The sequence below is a fragment of the Papio anubis genome, chromosome 2 (assembly GCF_008728515.1).
Source record: "Papio anubis isolate 15944 chromosome 2, Panubis1.0, whole genome shotgun sequence".
Taxonomy (NCBI): Eukaryota; Metazoa; Chordata; class Mammalia; order Primates; family Cercopithecidae; genus Papio; species Papio anubis.
Genome location: NC_044977.1, coordinates 127,553,903 through 127,578,079, shown reverse-complemented (window position 1 = coordinate 127,578,079; position 24,177 = coordinate 127,553,903). Strand labels below are relative to the sequence as shown.

General features: G+C 36.0%; 1 pseudogene; it reads right to left on the bottom strand.

Moving 5' to 3' along the window:
• Positions 1 to 12,277: 12,277 nt before the first annotated feature.
• LOC101011369 lies at positions 12,278 to 15,253 on the bottom strand (annotated as a pseudogene).
• Between the last annotated feature and the right edge of the window lie 8,924 nt (positions 15,254 to 24,177).

Below are 24,177 nucleotides of genomic sequence, written 5' to 3'. Positions count from 1 at the left end.
TTTGTAGTGATTTTCACTCAGTCACAGGAATGGTCATAGCTTTGACTTCTTGCACCAATCCCATCTTCCATTCTATCCCCCTTTCGTGTTCAGTTGTGAACATTTGTTTACCAAGGGACTGCTTCATAAATAATCTGGTCCTAAATAGGCATACTGGTTGTCCCCCAACTATTTGCTTTTATAGAGCATGTAGGAGATTTGTTCCCAAACTCAGGTTTTTGAAACAATGTAATTTTAAGTAAAATGTGTTCCTAACAAATATGTTCTACATGCATCTAAAACATGGAAAGGCGGTCTGCCATTAGACCTTATACAAATAAAAGGGATGTTAAATTTCAACTCTCTCTATTACATTAGATTCACACCACATGTGGCTTTCAGACATCTAATATGTATTGATTATTCATTTAAGTTGTAACCAAATACGTGGCTATGATTCAGAATCTATTAATCAGATGATTACTAATAATGCTTTCTTGTTATGTTCTAAAGTAATTATTATTGAAAAAATTTTTATCTTTGGTGTATTTGTAACTTTATCATGTTTGAGCATAATTTTCTCCCTGAAGTTCACTTCTTTCATGAGTTCTTTGACATAAAATTTCCTTAAATTTTATGTTTAGTTAATAATTTTTGTGTTTCTGAGACAGCCAAGTATAAAAGGGGAAGGTGTCTGGAGAATCTCCAACTGGTCTGTGCACTGGGAGAACGAAGTGGAACCACAGAAGTTCCTTCATGCCATTTTCAAGGGGAAGAAGTCTGACCTCTCCTATTCCTGGCTGGTAACTGGGGATTCAGTCTGTGAGATGAGAAGCCTGCTAGCAGGACTCTCTGGCTTTGCTAGGAGTCCTTGTTTCCCTCCCCCGCCCCTCCCCGCAATAAACCCTGCCATTCTCACCCTTCAAAGTGTCTGTGAGCCTCATCTTTCTTGGTTGTGTGACAAGAACCCGGATTTTCCTACAACATTTCTTCTTATTTGTCCTCCATTATAAGAATTTCATCATCAAAAGGATGTAATATATGAATTCTATAATGAGTTTTGTCAAATCACTTATTCTTCCTCATTGACGTATAAGAATCATATATAAATTAAAAAGATGTAGCTGTTAAAGTTTTTCTTTTTTTTCTTTTCTTTTTTTTTTTTTTTTTTTTTTTTTTTTTAGACAGAGTCTCACTCTGCAGCCCAGGCTGGAGTGCAGTGGCGCGATCTCGGCTCACTGCTACCTCCGCCTCCCAGGTCCCTGTTCAAGCAATTTCCTGAGTAGCTGGGATTACAGGCACGCACCACTATGCACAGCTAATTTTTGCATTTTTAGTAGAGATGGGGTTTCACCATGTTGGCCAGGCGAATCTTGAACTCCTGACCTCGTTATCTGTCGGCTTCGGTCTCCCAAAGTGCTAGGATTACAGGTGTGAGCCACCGCACCTGGCCCTGTTAAGGTTCTTAATTACAAACCATAGTAACTATCTCTTAGTAACTTGAGAAAAAAAAAAAAAAAAAAGATTTACGGAATGTTATGTATTGCAAAAATCTCATGGCAAAAAATCAGAAACAAAGGGGTTCTAGGAAGTCAGAATCACAGCCAATGCCCTACCTCAGGGGCTGCTTGATCATAGGTACTGTAGCTACTGCCTCTGGATACTGGACAGCGATTTTGTCTTTGAAGTAATTAACACATTGTGCTCTTCTTTCGAGAAGTAAAAGTTCATGTCCTTTGCCCACTTTTTAATGAAGTTATTTGTTCTTTGCTAATTCAATTATTTAAGTTCCTTATAGATTCTGGATATTAGATCTTTATCAGATGCATAGTTTATGAATATTTTCTCCCAGTCTGTGGGGTGTCTGTTCACTCTTTTGATAGTTTCTTTTTCTGTGCAGAAGCTCTTTAATTAGGTCCCACTTGTAAATTTTCTTTTTGTTGCAGTTGGTTTTGGGGACTTAGACAGAAATTTCCAAGATTGATAACCGGAATGGTGTTTCCTAGATTTTCTTCTAGGATTTTCATAGTTTTAGGTCTTACATTTAAATCTTTATCTTGATTCATTTTTGTATGTGGTGAAAGGTTGAAATACAATTTCATTCTTTGGCATATGTCTAGGCAGATATACCTGTACCATTATTTATAGAATAAGGAGCTCTTTCCACATTGCTTACTTTTGTTGACTTTGTGGAAGATCAAATAATTCTCTATTTTATTCCATTGGTTGATATGCCTGTTTTTGCACCAGTGCTATGCTGTTTTGGTTACTGTAACATTATAGAATAGTTTGAAGTCAGATAATGTTATGTCTCTGGCTTTATTCTTTTTGCTTAGGATTGTTTTGGCTATTCAGTCTCCTTTTTGATTCTATGTTAATTTTAGAATAGTTTTTTTCTAATTCTGCAAAAAAATGAAACTGGTAGTTTGATAAAAATGGCACTGACTCTGTACGTTGCTTTGGGCAGTATGACCATTTTCATGATATTGATTCTTCTGATCTATGGATATAAAATGTTTTTTCATTTGTTTGTGTCATCTATGATTTCTTTCAGCAGTGTTTTGTAGTTCTCCTTGTAGCGATCTTTTATCTTCTTGGTAAGCCATATTCCTAGGTATTTTTATGACTCTCATAAATGGGTCTGCATTCCTGATTTGCCTCTCAGCTTGAATGTTATTGACATAAAGAAATGCTACTGATTTTTGTACATTGGTTTTATATCCTGGAACTTTATTAAAGTTGTCAGTTCTAGGAATCTTTTGGTAGAGTCTTTAGGATTTCCTAGATATAGAAACATCATTTGACAACGGAGATAATTTGATTTCTTTTCCTATTTTGATGCCTTTGATTTCTTTATCTTGCCTGATTGCTCCAGTTAGGACTTCCACAGCACAATTCACAACAGCAAAGACACAGGATCAATGTAGGTTGTAGGCATCCATTAATTGTGGATTGGATAAAGAAAATGCCATACATATACACTATGGAATCCTATGCAACCATTAAAAGAATAAAATTATCTCCTTTGCAACAACATAAATGGAGCTGGAGGCCATTATCCTAAGCTAATTAATGCAGGAACAGAAAACTAAATGCCATACATTCTCACTTATAGGTACAAATAGAAGTATAGATAGGGAAAATAAACACTGAGGACTACTAGAGGAGACAGAGAGGGAGGAGGGTAAGGACTGAAAAACTCCCTATTGTGTACTATGCTCACTGCCTGGGTGATGGGACTCTTCATATTCTAAACTTCAGCACCAAGCAACAGAACCATGGAATGAACCTGCACATGTACCCTCTGAATCTAAAATAAAAGTTGAAATTATTTTTAAAAAGTTATCTTCTGTGTTACTTGTTCCAAGTTCAAAGCTTCAGGTATAAGCATCCATTTGACTGAGCTACAGTTGTTTGCCCAAGAGTAAACTAAAGGATTACAGGAAGAGCAACCAACTGGACTTTTAACATTTATATTGTGAGTTAGGACTCTCTAAATACACATGGCTTTGTTCCTTACTTCATTCAGGACTCTATATAAGATTGGTTTATCAGAGGGATATTCCCTGTTTACCTGTCTTAAAATAGCATCTAGCTGCCTCCTACCTGCCCATTAGTCACTATTACTTTATTTATTTTCATAAATTTTCAATTACTCTTTACCATCTGATGTATTACATATTTATATAATTAGTTCTGTCAATATGTATAGTTTCTCTTCCACCATCACTAATATAAACCTTCTCTTCACCATCCCCCCACTTTATTTCTAAAAGTTACAAAAATGTTTGGCATGAAGTAAGCACACAATATTTTCTGAATTAATGAATACTATCATAGTCCCTATACTTACAAAGAAAGGTTGACATAGTTTGAATATTTGTACTCACCCAAATCTCATGTTGAAATGTAATCATTGTTGGCAGTGGTGGCTGATGGGAGGTGTTTGGATCATGGTGGCAGATCCCTGATGAATGGTGTGGACCATCCCCTTGGTGATAAGTGAGCTCTTGCTCTGAGATTACATGAGACCTGGTCATTTAAAAATATGTAACACCTACCCCGTGCTCCCACTCTCTCTCTTGCTCCTACTCCTATTATGTGAGACACCTGCTCCCATTATGCTTTCCACCATGATTGTAAGCCTCTTGGCACCTTCCCGGAAGCATATATTGCTATATTTCCTTTACAGTGTGCAGAATCCTAAACCAATTAAACCTCTTATAAATTACCCAGCCACTGGCATTTCTTTGTAGCAACACAAGAATGGCCTTACACAATAGCTGAAAGTGAAAAATATCCAGTACAGATGCCTACTCCCTCTACACTTTGGCTTCTCAGGATATACATACAACTTGTCTCCCTATTTATGTTTTCAGATTGTCAGCATATAATTTGTCTTATCCTTACATATTTGAAAAACTGTCAGCCAAAATGACTTTGTTTATTATAACACAACTGCCCTTATAACTGTGTATTAATCAGGTTCTGCTAACTGTCATAAGTAATCTCCTAATCCAAGTGACTTAATACAAGAGGAGCTTATTTGTCCATTAAATTACAGATCTTTGTGTGTTGACTGGAAGATAGCATCACTCAGGCATTCAGAAATCCATGCTCCTTTCATTTAAAAGCTTTTCGTTCAGCTAGAAGCTCAAAGTCTTTCACTGAATCAACAGACAAAGCAAGTTGAAGTGTTGGAGAATCTCATAAAAGGGTATTTTAATTTGTTTTTGTTTTCATTTTAATTCAGTGTTGGTCATGGCTTAAGTCACTAAGGCCAAGATTCCATTCTGAAATTTGTGTTAGTAAATGGGGTAAAAATATTAGAGTTGTTTTTACTTTAATAGTGAAAGCCAATTTTGAATAAGTAAACTTTTCATTGACTTGAAATGTCATTATCATATGTCACTATCATATATTTTATATGTTAAAGGCTCCACTTCCTAATTTGATTTTTCTTTGTTCATTGTTCTTTCAAGTATTTATTTTCAACTATTCAAGTGTCACAATACTGTTTTTGATTATTTGTGTTTTTGAGACAGGGTCTCGCTTTGTTGCCTAGGTTGGCGTGCAGTGGCATGCTCATAGCTCACCACAGCCTCAATCTCCCAGGATCAAGTGATTCTCCCACCTCAGCTTCCCAAGTACCTGGGACTACAGGTATGTGCCACCACACATGGCTAATTTTTGTATTTTTTGAAGAGACAGGTTTTCACCATGTTACCGAGGCTGGTCTCAAACTCCTGGACTCAAGCAGTCCTACATCAGCATCCCAAAGTGCTGGGATTACAGGCATGAGACCTGTACCCAGCTCCATAATTAAGTTTTATGATACACTGTAATAATAAATGAGTAATATATTCAGTGGGTCCTCTCTTGATCAAAACAATAATTTAATTGTTGACAATTATTTTAAAAAAATTAAATTCTCTGGAAATGATCCAAGGGGCATATGGTAAATGGAGAATCCTTCATTTAAGAAAATATACTTAATATTGCTAACAATAGCTAGATTCTGTGGTATTTGAGTCACAATCTGATACTTTACTTATGTTAAATAACTTCTGACTACAAGTTAGGCTGAGACACTTAAACAAGAAACACTTATTTCTCAAATTTCTGAAGCCTGGGAAGTGGAATGTCAAGGTTTCAGCATATCCGATGTCTGGTTTGCAGATGACTGTCTTGTATTCTTCCATGGCAGAGAGCAAAAGCAAAATCCTGTCTTTCTTCCTTCCTTCCTTCCTCCCTCCCTCCCTCCCGCGTGCGCGCTCTCTCTCTCTCTCTTTCTTTTTTCTTTCTTTCTTTCTTTCTTTCTTTCTTTCTTTCTTTCTTTCTTTCTTTCTTTCTTTCTTTCTTTCTTTCTTTCTCTTTCTTTCTTTCCTTCTTTCTTTCTTTCTTTCTTTCTTTCTTTCTCTTTCTTTCTTTCTTTCTTTCTTTCTTTCTTTCTTTCTTTCTTTCTTTCTTTCTTTCTTTCAGGGCTTTTGTCTCCCATTCTCCACTCTTATCACCTTATTAACTTAAAGGCTCCACTTCCAAATATCATCATGTTGGGGATTAGGCTTTAACATATGAATTTGGAAGGAACACAAACTTTCAGGCCATAGTATTACTCCTCCCATCTCCATTAGCTTCTTTGAGCAAATGCAGCCAAGTAAACAAGACTTTCTCGCTCCCCAGTTCCAATGCTAGAGCTAAAGATTCTCTTGGGAGAAGCATATCACCAGTGGTATCTCTCATCCTCCTCAGTTTTGTGTTGGGACATAGGCATAGTGTTAAAGTAAATTAAAATCGAGACCAGGTAGGAAGAATACCTGAGCAGGCAGAGCCAGTTAGATCTCATAAGTGACCTGTATTAGTCAGGGTTCGCTAAAGGGCAGAACAGGATTGAGAGAGAGAGAGAGAGAGAGAGAGAGAGAGAAAATATACATATACATATATATCCTATATATAATACATGTATATGATATATAAGATATATATGTATATGATATATAGGATATATATGTATATGATATATATATAGGATATATATATATGTGTGCATGTGTGTATACACACACACACACACACACAGAAGTAGGCCAGGCGCAGTGGCTCATGCTTGTAATCTCAGGACTTTGGGAGGCCGAGGTGGGTGGATTGCCTGAGGTCGGGAGTTCAAGACTAGCCTGACCAACATGGTGAAACTCCGTCTCTATTAAAAATACAAAATTAGCTGGGTGTGGGATCTTGCGCCTGTAGTCCTGGCTACAGGGACTCAGGAGCTGAGGCAGGAGAATCGCTTGAACCCAGGGGACAGAGGTGGCGATGAGCCAAGATCGTGCCATTGCACTCCAGCCCTCCAGCCTGGGCAACAAGAGTGCAACTCCATCTCTCAAAAAAAAAAAAAAAAAAAAAAAAAAAAAAAGGAGTTTATTAAGTACTAACTTACGTGATCACAAAGCCCCACAATAGGTCATCTGCAAGTTGAGAAACAAGGAGAGCCAGTCCAGGTGCAACAGGATAAACATTCTAGGGCCCTAAGAGCTCATAATTGAATTTGCTCTCAAATTTGAAGTAATTGATGTAATTACAAAATAGAGTGTTTTCCAAGTTTAACAACTTTTTTTACTTAAAATCTTGTTTTCCTCAGAAGATGCATTTTCATCTTAATGGTTACTCTAAATATATAAGGCTTATATTTTATTTTTTCCTTTTTTATCATTTCTAATTGATTATATATTTTTCTTTGAAGAAACTTATTGACTGTTGTACTGATATTTGAGACTATCTCCCTGCATTTTATTTTCTTCATCTTTCTAGTGTTTACTTTTACTTTGTTGTTATTACTTCTAGTCTCATAAAATGAAAGCTTGGAGCATTCATTTACATTGGTTTTTAATAGTATGTATATTAAAATGGGTAAATTTTTCTTTAAATTATTGCTTAAGTATCAATGCACCAGTTTTGAAAGTCACATTTTCGTTAACTTTCAAAACAAAACTTTTCTAATTTTTCTTGTGACCCTTTATAGTTGACATAGGGTTATTTAAAAGTGTATTGTTTAATTACTAAACACTTGTTTTTAAAAAAGTTAATACTTTTGCCACTTCTATAACTATGTGAGAATCTTTAGATATTTAATGTCATTCCCTACTCCCTCCTTCTGTGCTGTTGTTTTCATGTTTAACTTCTACATGTATATTGAACCTAATAGGATAATATCATTATAATCATCATTTAATATTTAAATTATAAATATTTATTTATAAATGATTATATTATTTATCTTATCTGATACTCTTCATTCTTTTCTTTTTCCTCAGGCATACTTGCTGTTATTTTCCCCCTTTTAGTGAAAATCTGCTGCTTCTGAACTTCCTCGGCTTAATAAAAAATTTTTAGTGTGTGTTGTTCCCCCCCATGTGTTCATATGTTCTCATCGTTTAGCTCCCACTTTTAAGTGAGAACATGTGGTATTTGGTTTTCTGTTCCCGTGTTAGTTTGTTGAGTATAATGACGTCTAGCTCCATCCATGTCCCTGCAAAGGACATGATCTCCTTCCTTTGGTTGCAAAGTATTCCATGGTGTATTTGTACCCTGTTGGAGGGAGGGGGATGGGAGAAGGGAGGGCATCAGAAAAAATATAGCTAACGGATGTAGCAAACCAACATGGTACACATTTACCTATGTAACAAACCTGCACATCCTGCACATATGCCCCTGAACTTAAAATAAAAGTTGGGAAAAAAATCTTTATTTCACTTGTATTTTTGAAGAATATTTTATCTGTTGATAGTATTCTGGATTGGCTTTTTTTTTTTTTTCTTTAAAAATTAAAAAAACAATTCCATTGTCTTTGGTTTCCACAATTTCTTGAAAAATAGTGTATATCTTATAGTTTTTCTTTTCATGTGCCTATGCTTACCCATATTGTTGCTAGTTCAATGATAATGCATTTTCCTTATCCGGCTGCCTTTATTAACCTTTTTTTTGTCTTTTCTTTTCAAAATTTTACTATAATGTGCGTAGTTGTGGCTTTCTGTATACTAATTTTCCTTGCATTTTGTAAAGCCTGTTATGTAAAAAAAAAATCCTAGAGTTCAATATATTTTATAAATTTTGAAAAAAATTAGCCAGTATTTCTTCTAGTATTTTTTCTAACTTATCTTTTTTCTTTTATCTTAAACTCTAATTACAAGTATATTAGACTTTTGCACCATGTTAACATGTCCTTCATTGTCATTTCTGTATTTCTTACTATCGGGAGAACCCACTCCCGATGTTCAACATGGGTTCTTTTCTATTTCTCAAGTGTCTCGGCTGGGTTGAGAAATAAAGGGAAAGAGCACAAGAGACAGAAATTTAAAGCTGGGTGTCGGGGGAGACATCACATGTCGGCAGGATCTGTGATGTTCCCCGAGCTGTAAAACCAGCAAGTTTTTATTAGCGATTTTCAAAAGGGGAGGGAGTGCACGAATAGGGTGTGGGTCACAGAGATCACATATTTCACAAGGTAATACAATATCATAAAGCAAACGGAGGCAGGGCAAGATCACAGGACCACCAGATGAGGAAATTAAAATTGCTAATGAAGTTTTGGGCATTGTCATTGATAACATCTTAACAGGAAACAGGGTTTGAGAGCAGATAACCTGTCTGACTACAATTTATTAGGTGGGAATTTTCCCATCCTAGTAAGCATGGGAACACTGTAGGAGACCGGGGCTTATTTCATCCCATCGGCTTCGACCATAAAGGACGGAGCGCCTTAAAAGGGGCCGTCTATAGGCCTACCTTCAGGACGTATTCTCTTTTTCAGGGATGTTCCTTGATGAGAAAAAGAATTCAGCGATATTTCTCCTATGTGCTTGTGAAAGAGGAGGAATATAGCGCTGTTCCCTCCGGCTCACTGGTGGCCAGTTCAAAGTTATCTCTCTTGTTCCCTGAACATCGCTGTTATCCTGTTCTTTTTTTAAGATGACCAGATTTCATATTGTTCGAACACACATGCTCTACAATTTGTGCAGTTGACACAATCACAGGGTCCTGAGACGACATTCATCCTCCTCAGCTTACAAAGAAGATGAGGGAGTTAAGACATTAAAGTAAAGACAGGCATAGGAAAACACAGGGATATTCATTGGGGAAGTGATAAGCGTTCATGAAATCTTCATAATTTATGTTCAGAGTTTACAGTAAAGACAGGTGTAAGAAATTATAAAAGTATTAATTTGGGGAACTAATAAATGTCCATGAAATCTTCACAATTTATGTTCTTCTGCCGCGGCTTCAGTTGGTCCCTCTGTTCGGGGTCCCTGACTTCCCGCAACACTTACATTCTCTATTTTTCTTCAATGCTTCATCTGCTTTCTAGTTTATTATTTTTTGCTCTTCTTGTTTAATAATTCATTAGATTATTAATTTCAATTATAGCATTTTCTATTTTAGAATTTTTATTATATACCTCCATTAGTCTGTTCTCATGCTGCTAATAAAGACCTACCTGAGACTGGGGAATTTATAAAGGAAAGATGTTTAATTGACTCTCAGTTCCACATGGCTTGGGAGACCTCATAATCCTGGTAGAAGGTGAATGAAAAGCAAAGTCATATTTTACATGGTGCAGTCAAGACAGCTTGTCCGGGGAACTCCAATTTATAAACCCATGAGATCTCCTGAGACTTATTTACTACTACCAGAACAGTATGAGGGAAACTGCCCCCATGATTTAATTATCTCCACCGGGCCCTGCCTCTGACACGTGGGGATTATTACAATTCAAGGTGAGATTTGGGTGGGGTCACAGCCAAACCATATCAATACCTTTAGAAAGACTCAAATTTTCTCTTAGTTTACTTCATATTTTGCTTAATTTGCTTGAACAAAATTAGCTTATCTATTTTAAAACTTTCAATCTTCCAATATCTAAATTCAAATCATTTCTGTGCCTCTTTTCCATAGTATATTTTTATTTCCTTGTTTTTAATCATATGGTTTTGGTTTTTAGATGTGTTTTGAAGATTTTCCTTGTTGTTTTTTTGTTTTGTTTTATTTTGTTTTTTGTTTGTTTAAATTGGCTATCAGCATCACAGTTGCAATTTGTAGAAACACTAGACTATGTCTTCTTTTTCCTGTGAGAGTTAAGTTTTCTTCTGTCACGACTATAAAACAGAAGCAGGGTATTTTAATCCTGTAAAATATTAGTTTTTATTCTTTGTCAGAATATACTGTGTTTCAGTTTCCCTTCTATTTTGTGAGTTCTATAGTCTCAACTGAAATCCTAGGATATTTACCTCATCACTCCACATTGGCATTAAATTCCAACCTCTTCTCAGCAGAGTACCTTTGGAAATCTTATCTCAGCTCTTTGGCCTTTTTCCTTCTATAGTTCACTGCGTTATTAGAGTCATATTCTACTAATGATAAAATTAGTAGCAGATAATTGCCTGATGGAGATGGAGACTGCATGTAGCTTTTTAGTGGTCATTCCCATGATTTTCTCTTTTCTTCACATGCTCTCCCTTTTCCAGCCACTTTGACTAATCCAGTCTTCAGCTTTTGTTTCCTTCTGGACAGTGTGACTGAAACATTCTGCCAAGATCTATTGATAAATAATCTCAAGAAAAATGTTGTGGTAAAGATGACGTGCACCTGCTTGTGATTCCATTCAGTGATCACTAACACTCCCTCAAATGTTTCCACTGTTGGTTTCTCATGAATTCCTTTAAACAACTATTTCTACATATTATATTGATTTCACAGCTGTTTTCAGTAAGATAGATTCACTGTCATGGGCAAACTAAACATTTCTGGGCATCTTCATTTGCTTGTCTGTCACGGCCAAACCAACTATTTTGGGGAATCTTCATTAGCTAACCACTAGATATAATTAGCTAGCCACTAGATCTATAATTTCTGCTGTTTTTTAATATGCCATATTTACTTAAAGTAAGAAAAGTTATAGCCTAATATTTTCTGTCATTCATTTGCTTTTAAATTGTACAATGACTTTATTTTTCTTTGTAATTGTTCTTGTACTTTTTTTGGTTCAATTCAAGTCATTTTAAAATTCTAGCCCATACATTTTATACATTGTTTTATTTAGTTTCCTTGTGTGATGTTCAATGATATCAAGAGTTTTACCCTTCTAAAATTTTATCTAAATTTATATTTTAAAAATATAACCCTCTTATGTTTACATAGGACTGTGGATGTTGTGATTATTTGAAATATTTTCTGGGTTATAAGGAATTGATTTTACTTTACTTGGTCAATCTGTGTCTTTCATATACTAAAAAACACTGCTGGTGAAAAAATTTCCCTGTTTTGTAGGAAACAGGTGTTCTCTAGAAAATTGTAGGAAACTTTTTCTGTTAATTTATTTGATTCTATGAGAACAGATATAGATGAACAACCATGGTTATCTAATTTTAAGAATGTTTTCCATACTTTATAAATTCATTTGAATTTTTGCCCCATTAATGGCCCATTAGATTATAAATATATGATCTTCTCTATTAGAAGGTAAACTTATATATGAAACTGTACAATTTTTCTAGGTAAATTTATTCTGTTCTTGATGGCTAAATTGATACCTAGGCTATTTGCATATAATTCAGTGAGTTTTTTCTCTATCTTCACTTCAGAGTCTCAATACTTTCCAGATGCCTGTTTTTCCAATGCATATGCCAAATTAAAGAAAATACATTTTGCATTTACACATACATATATATGCACACAAAATATATATAGGTATATAGTCACCCTATAATTATATTATGTATAAATATATACAATATATAATGTATATATTTTCTGTAAAGTTATATTTATATGTATTTGTATTTATGTGTAAATAATTTTTAAATACATCACATGCACTTATACATGCTTCATCTTTTTTAACCTACATCAACCATTGCATTGCAATTTCTAAAAATTGATATTCCTGATGAGTAAAATGGGTTTAGAGTTTTCTTATTCTATATTCTTATCGCATTCTGACTGCATGCCTGCACTCCTCCAAAATGAATGAGTTTTGATCCTTTGAAATTGCCTTCATTCCTTCTTCACCACACCTCACTGTAAACACAGCAGATAAGCCTGGTGTGAGCTTCCTCCATTTCCTTCTCACAATATCTTCCAAACTGTACTGCATTTAGCCCTTATCTTCTGATACTTATCGGATTCAATGGATCTTTTCCTAGTTTCAGCACATAAAATATTTTGTTTTGATTCGTTTTGTGACATAAAGAATTACAGAATAATTTTAAAATATTGTCATGTATCCACAACTTTTTAAAATCCCATAAATACTTTAAATTAAGCTTTTATTTGATGTTAGGTAATATGCCATGCCATATGCTAATAATACAATAGTAAATAAGGTGTAATAATTGTTATTGTACAATCAACAAAATTTATATTTTGTAACAAATAATCATACTAATTTTGGGTTTTTTTTTTTTTTGCTACATTTTACTTTATTTTGCTTTTAAGGAAAACCAATTGACCAAGTTTTCCCAGAACTGTTAGTGTTCACTGATCAAAAAGGAAATGAGGTCAGAGGGCAAACTTTTCACTTCCTCTCAAACATGTTGAAAGTACCACAGAAAATTGAAACAACACATGCAGCACAGACTGGTTTTCAACATACAGAGGGCCCAAGCAAGAAGGGTTGAGTACTGAAGATCTACAGAGGTCAGACTGGGAGCACTATTACAGGAAGTTAGAATCTATCCACGCAGCTCTTTCCTCCCACATTCCAGGCTCATCACTTCTTCCTATTTCAAGCTGGCTTATCCAAATAAATGGAAATCCAGGCTGCTCCATATATATTAATACTTTCCCAGATGTTTTTCAGGAGGCATCTCCACAAGCCAAGCCCCTACTCAGATTCTGCACAGGAAGTTCCCGTTGCTATCAAAGAACTCTCTCCCCCTCTGCACTACTTTGCTGCTGGTTACCTGGCTCCCCTGCCTTTAACTCCTCCAGCTCCTGATCACTTGGCAACCCACCATGCCTAGTTCTTCCGGTGCTCTCACAATCACTGGAGTACCTCTACAGCTCTCTCTGATGACCCAGGACTGCAGCAACAGGCACAAAGCTCTCCTCCAGGTCCTGGATTCCTTTATTTCTTCCCTTCCATCTCCTTGGTGTATTTGTCCTGTGAGTGTTTGACTCTCTCACTTTCAAAGTTGTGCTGTAATTCAGGTCTTTGGATGAGGCTTCATGCCCTGGCATAAGCACAGAACCTGATACAGAGTGGCCTGCAGGGAGCAGCTTCCAGGTATTTCCAGAGCCCTGGAGCTGCCGAAGCGAGTATGCGAACCCAGTTTTCTTGAGGACTTTTTGATCCGGCTTCACCTTCTTCTCAAATGTGGGTACAAATTTGCCTTTTAAAATTCTTCAGGGCGGGTTGGCTCACGCCTCTAATCCCAGCACTTTGGGAGGCTGAGGTGGGTGGATCACCTGAGGTCAGGAGTTTGAGACCAGCCTGGCCAACATGGTGAAACCCTGTCTCTACTAAAAATACACAAAAAAAGTTAGCCAGGCTTGGTAGCGCGGGCCTGTAATCCCAGCTACTCGGGAGGCTGGAGTAGGAGAATCGCTTGAACCTGGGAGGCGGTGGTTTCAGTGAGTGGAGATCCGCCATTGCACCCAGCCTGGGTGACAGAGCGGAACTCCGTTAAAAAAAAAAAAAGAAAAGAAAAGAGAGAGAAAAAAAAAGAAAAACTTCGGATCACATCAGTGCAGACATCAAAGCCTTCCGCCAACCTGGGAACTGACCAGGACCAGGCGCCTACATTTGCCTCCGAATTTTCTGGAATCGGATTGCTTTTTTTCTGTTGTTGCAGGGTGCTGGGGAGAGAACCAATTGCAGAAGCCATGCACGAAAGTAGGATGCATGTCTGAAGAGCCTCAGGCTAAATCATGGATCTCCTAGCCCACTTCTCTTTGATGGCAAGGGCAACCAGGCCGTGTTGCCGGTTTAGAGCTCTGTACGCTGAGAAAGCTAACACCTAGAACAATAACTGCCCTTAAACATGCCAAACTCTCTAAGCGGGTGATGAAATACATCATTAGTGAAGGGACCAGCGGTCCCAGGGGAGCTGAACACCTGATGCTGCGTCCCGGACAACGCCCCTAAGAAGAAACGAGGGCCGCTGCCAGGCAGGGCGCCTGGCACCAAGGGGGCGCAGCCTAGGGCGGTGCGGGGAGCAAGGTCTTGCTTCAAGCTGAGGGCCCAGGGAAAAAATGGTACCTCTCCACCTCCTGCAGCTCCCGTTCCTCCGGCTCCCAGTCAGAATCAGGGTCCGGCTCCCGGCTGATAGGGACTGGGCCCGCCACCCAGTGGGTCGCGAACCCACGGCGAGTGATAGCAGCGTGGACGCGCCCGCCTATCTAGATACTTAGGGTAACCACCATGTCGACGCAAACCAGCCTTCAGCAGCCAAATCGGGTCTATTCTTTGACAGAAGGATTCTAAAAGATTTTACATAATTAATATTTTCTCCCTTTACATGCTGTCTCTTTAAATTGCTCATAAATGTTCAAGATTATTCACCAATTATTATCCAGGTGAAGCTTTGTCAAATCAAATTCAGAAACATGAAGTCATGTTTCTGGTTTTATCCTCACTTTCTAATTTATTTGAGAAAAGAAGTTTTTATTTTTATTTTTTTTCTGTTTTATGGTTAAATTTGTTCCTGTTTTTTCTTTGTACTCCCTCTTTTCATAATCAAGAGTTTGCTCTCTTCTAAAGTTAGTCTTGGCATATTTAAATTATAACATTCACAGGAAAAAAAAAAAAAGAAAAAAAAAACATTAAAAAGCCAAGGACTTGAACAGACACTTCTCAAAAGAAGATGTTCATGCAGCCAACAAACATACAAAAAAAGCTCAACATTACTGATCATTAGATAAATGCAAATCAAAACCGTGAAGAGATACCATCACATGCTAATCAGAATACCCATTATTAAAATGTCAAGAAACAATAGAGGCTGGCAAGGTCGTGGAGAAAAAGGAACACTTTTACAATGTTGGTGGGAATGTAAATTAGTTCAACCATTGTGGAAGACAGTGTGGTGATTCCTCAAAGATCTAGAAGCAGAAACATCTTTGGACTCAGCTATCCGTTACTGGGTATATACCCAAAGAAATATAAATCATTCTGTTATAAAGATATATCTACATGTATGTTCATTGCAGCACTATTCACAATAGCAAAGACATGGAACCAGCCCAAATACCCATCAGTGATAAACTGGATAAAGAAAATGTGGTATATATACACCACGGCTGACTATGCAGTCACAGAAAGGAATAAGATCATCTCTTTTGCAGGAACATGGATGGAGGTGGAAGCTGTTATTCTCAGCAAACTAATGCAGGAACAGAAAATCAAACACCACAGGTGCTCACTTATAAGTGGGAGCTGAACGATAAGAACACATGGACACATCCAGGGGAACAACACACACTAGGGCCTGTTGAGAGGAGTTTGGGGAAGGAAAGCATCTAGAAGAATAGCTAATGGATGCTGGGCCTAATAGCTTGGTGATGGGTTAATCTGTGCAGCAAACTACCATGGCACACATTTACCTATATAACAAACCTGCACATCCTGCATATGTACACCAGAACTTAAAATAAAAGTTGAAGAAACAAAATAAAAATAAACAATATTATAATTAATTGGAAATTAGCCAATAAATGTGGGTAGAATAGAAAACAAAGCTATAGATTCTTTTTTGTTAAGACAATTTTATTTCTAACAGTTATTCAAATATTATAGCTGTTATGATGAATATAGATTAAAAACTTTGGAAACAAAAATATGGGTTTGAAATAATTTTTATAAAATATAAAATCTCCAGCTTTGGTTTTGTGTAGCTCTGTGTTATTTTCAAATTTAACGTGCTATAATGCAGCTGAAAACAGGAAACGTGTGTTACATCTTTTTAACTAAAATATGAAGGAGAAATAAAACAGTTAATCTGTCTTATTTTGACCCTTTATTTTAGCTAGCACTTTTGCATTTAAACATAGGAATCACGATTTTGAAATTCCAGGGATTTTCTGCCAAAAGAGAAGTCGACCTACAAACTATTGTGATGCTAGATGCCAGCAAATCCATTTATTTAGTTAGCAAACATCGCAATTCTAGTGTGAACTCAGGCCATGTTTGAGACTTTAATTAAATGGAAATGTGTTGTCTTAGCTGAGAGAAAGAAAACAACTGGTTATTACATTTTCTAAGCTAGAAATGCAGTGTTTATTGGGTGAAATTTTACACACACACACACACACACACCCTTAAAAACAAGCAACTGTGTTTAGCTCTATTGAATAAATATTGAAATAAATATTACCTGATTTATAAAAACTGGGAAGTAATGCTAATCATTTCTGATCATCAGGATGTAAACGTTTATGAGACAATTCTCTGCTGAGTAGATGCCTTCTTGATTTGCAGTTTACTTTAACAAGAATACTATATTTGAGATCTGAAAATACAAAAACGAAAACATGGATTTCTTGTAAACTCATATTATACCTAGGATTTAAGGGTTAAATCGCGATGGATCAAACTTGTAATCCCAGCAGTTTGGGAGGCCATGTCAGGCAGATCATCTGATGTCAGGAGTTCAACATCAGCCTGGCCAACATGGTAAAACACCATCTCTATTAAAAATACAAAAATTAGCCAGGCATCTTGGCAAATGCCCGTAATCCCAGCTACTAGGGAGGCTGAGGCAGGAGAATCACTCGAACTTGGGAGGTGGATGTTGCAGTGAGCCAAGATTGTGCCATGGGCAATACACTCCAGCCTGGGCAATACAGAGAGGCTCTCTCAGAAAAAAAAAAAGAGTTAAACTCTAGATTATTTTAATACCATTTAGTAAGTTTAAAAGTTGTGATACATTAAATAGCAAACCTACATCTGAAAACTTCCAATAAAGATCACTCATTGACAAATTTTGCATAATGCTTTGCTATATTTACATATATATAAAACTGTTCCTGCTAAGATTCTCTCACCTAACTAGACTGCTTAGATAACAACTGATGGCTGAAAGCATAACCCATAATTAATTTTCCTTAAACAAACAAACAAACAAACTATTGTGAGGATCTTTATGTGGTTTAATTTGCTAAAGGAATAAATTGGTTTTCTGGCATATGATGATTGCAGTTTTCTTTTCCTTATTCTACCTAAATATTATTCTACTGTTTATTATCATATCCATACAGTATGGTTCAACCTTAAGAAAGTACTTAAAGTCACTTGCTATTTTCCCAGTGCTTTAGATGTGAAGGATATTAAAAATAAGATGGAGTGCTTTATAGTTAATTATAGTTTCATTGTAATTTGAATAAAACAGACATTCTTGTAAAAATAGGACCAGGACATTATAAATATGAGTGTCTGTGTGTTTTTCCTGAACTTACAGTACAAACGACCTTATAATATTAGGAAAGGAAAGACTTATTGTAAGTTAATGAAATAAGAGATAATTTGAAAAATATTTATTTAATTTTTACTTTGTTTAGGGTCATCCTAGAGGAAAGAAAAATATTTAGATATGGAGAGATGATTGAAGTTCCACATCTAATTATCTTGTTTCTGAGGCTTTACGGAAATATGGCCGAATTTATCACTGACTTTGTAGAAGAGTTCTGAGAAGAAATTTGACATAGGACAGCTGAAGCAATGAGAGAGGTGAAGCATAAATATCCCCAAACAACCTATTTTCCATATTGAAATATATTTCTTCTAAGATTGAAAAGCTTTAATGAAGTCGGAGATGACTGCAAAGTGACTTACCTGACAGATGAAGCAATAAGCCCATTCCCTCTCTGCAGTTAAAAGCTTGAAATTACCCATCTGTCATTTCTCTAGTGGGCGGGGATTATAATGGAAGGCAGCATGCCATCTTAATTACATAACTATCCTAATTCCAATTATATATAATGTAGGGTATAAAATGCATTATCTTTCTACAATAAACTGAACACATAACAATGGCTATATTCCATTTTATCTTTGGCATTTCTATCTTTCCATTACTATTTTTCTAATTTAATGTAGTATTTTAGCACATTTTACCTTGATGTCACTGTTCCCTATTTTTTGATATTGTTATAAAAAATGCGGTGATAATTTGTTGACAGTTAATATGCATGTGAACACATATCGGTATACCACATATGAGATTTTATGAATAGAGGGAAAATAAATATGATTTAAATTTAGACTTCCTTTGTCTTCATTGTTTTTCTTATAAAGGGCCCTTTCACTTTGTACAAGAGTTCTCAAGATATGGGATCCCAGAGGATTCCGCAGGGTGTATAGATTTATTCATGTGACTTTGAGCAAAAGATCCTTGTGATTTAATTCAATATTATTCCTTTATATAGCTGGATGAATGCTAGAAGTCCACACGCGATACTTTTTTACTTTCATTTGACTCATTCAATGATAACCTTGAGCTGTTACCTTCACAACTGAGTATGTGACAGGAATGTTGAGCTGGGTAGGATTAAGATAACACATAAAAAGGAAACCTTTAAAATTTTTGATATAGAGGGACATCTAGATAGAGACACTCAATATAGACAAAATATCTTTTAAAACCAGACTTTGGAATGTTATATATATATATATGTATATATATGTATAAATATGTATGTATGTATACACACAGACACACGCACAAGAGAGTATACTCTCAGTTCTGTGAGAAACTCAAAATCTTAAATATTTTCATTTTTATTTGGACTTTGTTTGAATAGAAAAAAAGTTTCTCAGACATGTATATCAGTTACTTACTTTTGCATAACAAGTTCCACTAAAACTCACAAGCATACAACAAGTATTTATTTAGCTCACATTTACTTTTAATGGATGATCTGGGTGAGGCTTACCTGCTTCCGCTTGTATCTGCACCAAGTACCTTTCTTCTCCAACCTGGAACCAAGGCTTAATCCAAATATATCACTTTCATGGAAGGTGTAGGAACACAAGACACCAGGGGGAATGTACAAGGCCTCTTAAAGCCCAGACTTCCAACTGGCCCACACTTACTTCAGCCAGATTCTATTGACAAAACAAGTCACATGATAGCATCCAAAGCCAAGGGTTAGGAAAATATACCCTATTCCTTAATGGAAGAAACTGAGAAACCACCCAGGAAAGAATAAAAAGTCCTGAAGGGGTAAAGAAGTAGGTTACAATGTGATTAACCACAGTAAGAGTTGTGCTTGGTCCAGTGAGAGATAAGAACTATAAGACAGGATTTAGTATGTCCAAAGAGTTTGCAGTCTACTTTAGTCAATAACAAAGTGCTTTTCAAAAAAAAAAAAAAAAAAAAAAACATTAAAAAATCATTGTGGCAAAAAAGTGACTTTTGTTTTGGTTACTCATCCTGCTTTCGAGGAATTTTCTATAACAATGTATAATGTGGGAGGTAGAATAGGCCTTCCAGTATAGAAGATGAAAATGCTAGACATTCTTTCTCAGCTCCTTAGAACCTAAGACCTTTTTCAATCCCATCACTGGGTATATAACCAAAGGATTATAATCATTCTACTATAAAGACACGTGCACACGTATGTTTGTCACAGCACTATTTACAATAGCAAAGAATTGTAACTAACTTAAATGCCCATCAATGATAGACTGGATAAATAAAAAGTGGCAAATATACACCATGGAATACTATGCAGCCATAAAAAGGAATGAGTTCATGTCCATTCCAGGGACATGGATGAAGCTGGAAACCATCATCCTCAGCAAACTAACACAGGAACAGAAAGCCAAACACCACATATTCTCACTCATAAATGGGAGTTGAACAATGAGAACACATGGGAAAAGGGAGGGGAACATCACCCACTGGGACCGGTAGGCACCTGGGGCACAAGGGGAGGTAGAACATTAGGACAAATACCTAATGCATACGGGGCTTAAAACCTAAATGACGGGTTGATAGGTGCAGCAAATCACCATGGCACATGTACACCTATGCAACAAACCTGCATGTTGTGGACATGTATCCCAGAATGTCAAGAAAAAAAAACCAGAAGCTAGAAGAAACAAGCCTAAACCTCAAGATATCCAACAGGGCTTGTGTAACAGAATTCCATAACCCACTTTCATTGAATCCTGCTCTTTCCTTCAGAACTCAGAAATTATTGAGATCACATTTCCCTCACCCAGGAACTTGCCATGCAAACTGTGGTCTGTGACTTTATTATAACCACCAAATTAATGATTTGGTTAATAATTGATTAAATATGGGTGTTATTTGTAAAATCTTAGAATAGTAGAACTAGAGACTATTATTGGCATTGGTGAAATATAGCACCCTTGATATTTGTAATACCTAAGGTACATTTGTTACAACTGAATTGTAGAACAATCCCCAAGAAAATTAAATATATTTATACATATACATACATACATATATATGTATATATGTGTATATATAAAGTCTCTTTATATATTTATATAAATATATATGTATATATAGCGAGAGATCTGAGTTCAACCAATAATATGAGGTCGAGGTGGGAAGGGATACCAAGAAGGTTTTAAATTTGGAGCTGTGCTTGAACAACTGGTAGAAGGGGAAATGTTTCCAGGGGCACCTGTAGCAGTGTCATCAATCAAAATTTCCTGGCAAAGAGGTGCTGGTAATAGAGGCTGTGACAATGAGTGTCAGTGAGATGTATCTTTCCTGGATGGAAGTTGGCTGCAACTCTTTCCATTCCCTTGTTTCAAATCCCTTTATTTTATCCTCTTACCTTATCCTGATATGCCAATCTTCTTAGCTATATATATATTTTAACAGATTTCCTTTTTGTGGTCAAATAAGACAGGGTTGCATTGTGCTACATAAAGTCACAAACCCTGACTGATACTTTAAGTGTTCAAATTGAGAGATAAATTTTATAGCAGTTCAGAAAAGAAAGCACAATATGAGCAGAATCATCACAAAGCCTAAGGAAGATGTGGGATTTAAGTGATTCTTACAAGATGCCTATGGGTAAAGAAAGGAAGAAATGCGTGTTAAATATCCTAAACAAAGAAAAGGATACAGTAATTGAATTTATACAATTAGCAGTAGACCAGTGTAATGGTAACTTGAAAGAGATGTTTAAACTGGGCAACTCTAATTCTCCTTCCTGACTCTGCCACACTTTTTAATGTGATTTCTCCTCTTACCATCCTGTTTTAAGCATTTAGTTCCAAAGGCATGATGATTCGGAGGTTATGAATTTCATGGAAAAATTTCATTTATTGTTACTTAGGTGACCTCTACTAATTTAGATTTAGTTTACCACTCTCATTTTTGGTTTCTATGACGTGCACCCTCTGGAGTTTTCTCCTATCTTTCTGGCTGCCTCTGTTCCATCTCCTTTTCTGACTCTCTTTCTTCCTCTAACCCACAAAGGCAGGTGTTCTTCATGGCTCTTTCACAAACGTATTTTTGTTCTTATTGTACACATTCTCCCAGGGTAAAATTATCATTATTTTCAATTACCATTTATGTGTTGCCATTTTCCAGATCTATATTTACATCCCTGATCATGCTCATGTTCCAGACATATATAATTAACTTTCTGGGAGAACGCTCCAGTTGAATGCCCAAGAGGCAGCTCCAATTCAACCAGTTCAAACAGAATTCTTTTCTCTCCTGTTTGCCTTGCTAAATGGCTTTGCCAGTGCAGGTATCCTTGACTTTTTCTTCTTTCTTTATCTAGTCCCCATGACCATCTCCACTCCCACACTGTACTGAATTAATTATTAGGGCTTATTGACTCTTCTTTGATATTTCCAAGTCTGTCTTTTTGTTCCATCTCATGGCATCACTTTTTTCATTCCAATATCATCTCTCACTTGACTTATAGTAAGAGTCTCATAGCTGACACTCTTCCTTCAAGTATAGTTTGTCTTCACTTTTCTTGATAATAGAGGCACAATATCTTTTAAAAGATTATTTAAATATGACCATTACATTTTTGAAATGTGTTTATTGGTTTTGTAATTGTTCTCAAGACAAATATTAATTTGTTGGTGTAATATAACCTCTCTAGATCCTCCTTTTCTCTCTCCCATCTCAGTTTCAGAAACAGTCTATGTTCATCATGAAATGTACCTAAATGTATTTATCTAAATGGGACATTTTCCTCTCATCTCTCTACTTCTTAACAGTTACTTCCTCTATACCCACTCCTGCCTCCACAAAATACATCACAACCTAGGAAATATCTAATCACTATGCAGAAATTAGCTCAGGTCTCACCTATGCTCCAAAGCTTTATGTAACTTTTTGAGTCTGAGAAGGGCTATTTCTAGGAGATTTTATAGCACTCTGTATTTACTTACATTGAGGCACTACAGGTGCTGCACTAAAATTTCATGATTTATTTCTGTATCAAACACTAGACATCAAACTTTCTAAGGTCAGTTTTATACTCTTTTTTCTCATTTGCATATAGTAGATGATTAACAAATATGTGATTATTTGAACTTGCATAGGGACTATGAATCATGGAGAGTAAGCTAGAAGATAAATATGGATATTGATTGTCATAGAAGTAGAATCAAAAAGAATTAGTTACCAGTTTTGATAATCCAAGGATAAGGTACAAAGCATTAAAGTTTTATGACCTCTACAAACCTGCCAGCAAATTAATGGCTATTCTTAATTATTGAAAAGTACTCATAGTCTTTTATCTTTGGCCATATTGTTATATTAGCATCACTCTATACCTGCTTTTAAAGATTATTTTATTTATCGCCTTGATTTCTTACCTGCTAAACACTTTACTGATTACTAAGTAAACTCCTAGATACACTAATGCTGAATACTTTATTCCATATCAAACACTTCATACTTAATCTTCTTAAAATAACAACACATATAATTTGAAGTCTGAACACAAACCAAAAAATATAAAAAAGAGGTAGTTATTTTTATTAAAATAGGAAATAGACCAGTAAACATCAAATATATTATGATATTGTTATTGTTATATGTTTAGGTGAATTTTCTTTTCTTTTTAATTTATTTATTATTATTATGCTTTTAAAGTTATAGGGTACATGTGCATAACATTGGGTTTATTTACATATGCTGTATACTTGTGCCATGTTAGTCTGCTGCCCATCAACTCGTCATTTACATCAGGTATAACTCCCAATACCTGTCCCTCCCCTCCCCACTCCCCCACAGTAGGCCCCGATTGTGTGATGTTCCCCTTCCTGAGTCCAAGTGATCACTGGATTGTTCAGTTCCCCACCTATGTTGAGAACATCTCTTTGAGGTGTTTGGTTTTTCTGTTCTTGTGATAATTTGCTAAGAATGATGGTTTCCAACAGCATCCATGTATGTCCCTACAAGAGGCATAAAACTCATCCTTTTTGGCTGCACCATTATTCCATAGTGTATAAGCTGCCCACATTTTCTTAATCAATCTGTCACAGTGGTAGTTGTTTGGAAGTTGAATTCCAAGTCTTTACTCTGTGAATAATTATACTGCCAATAAACATGCATTAATGTATATGTCTTTATAGCAGCATAATTTATAATCCTTTGGAGGTATATCTGACAATGGGATAGGCACAAGTCCATATAGTACATCTGAGTTCTAGATCCTTGAAGATAAGCCATACTGTTTTTCCATAATGGTTCA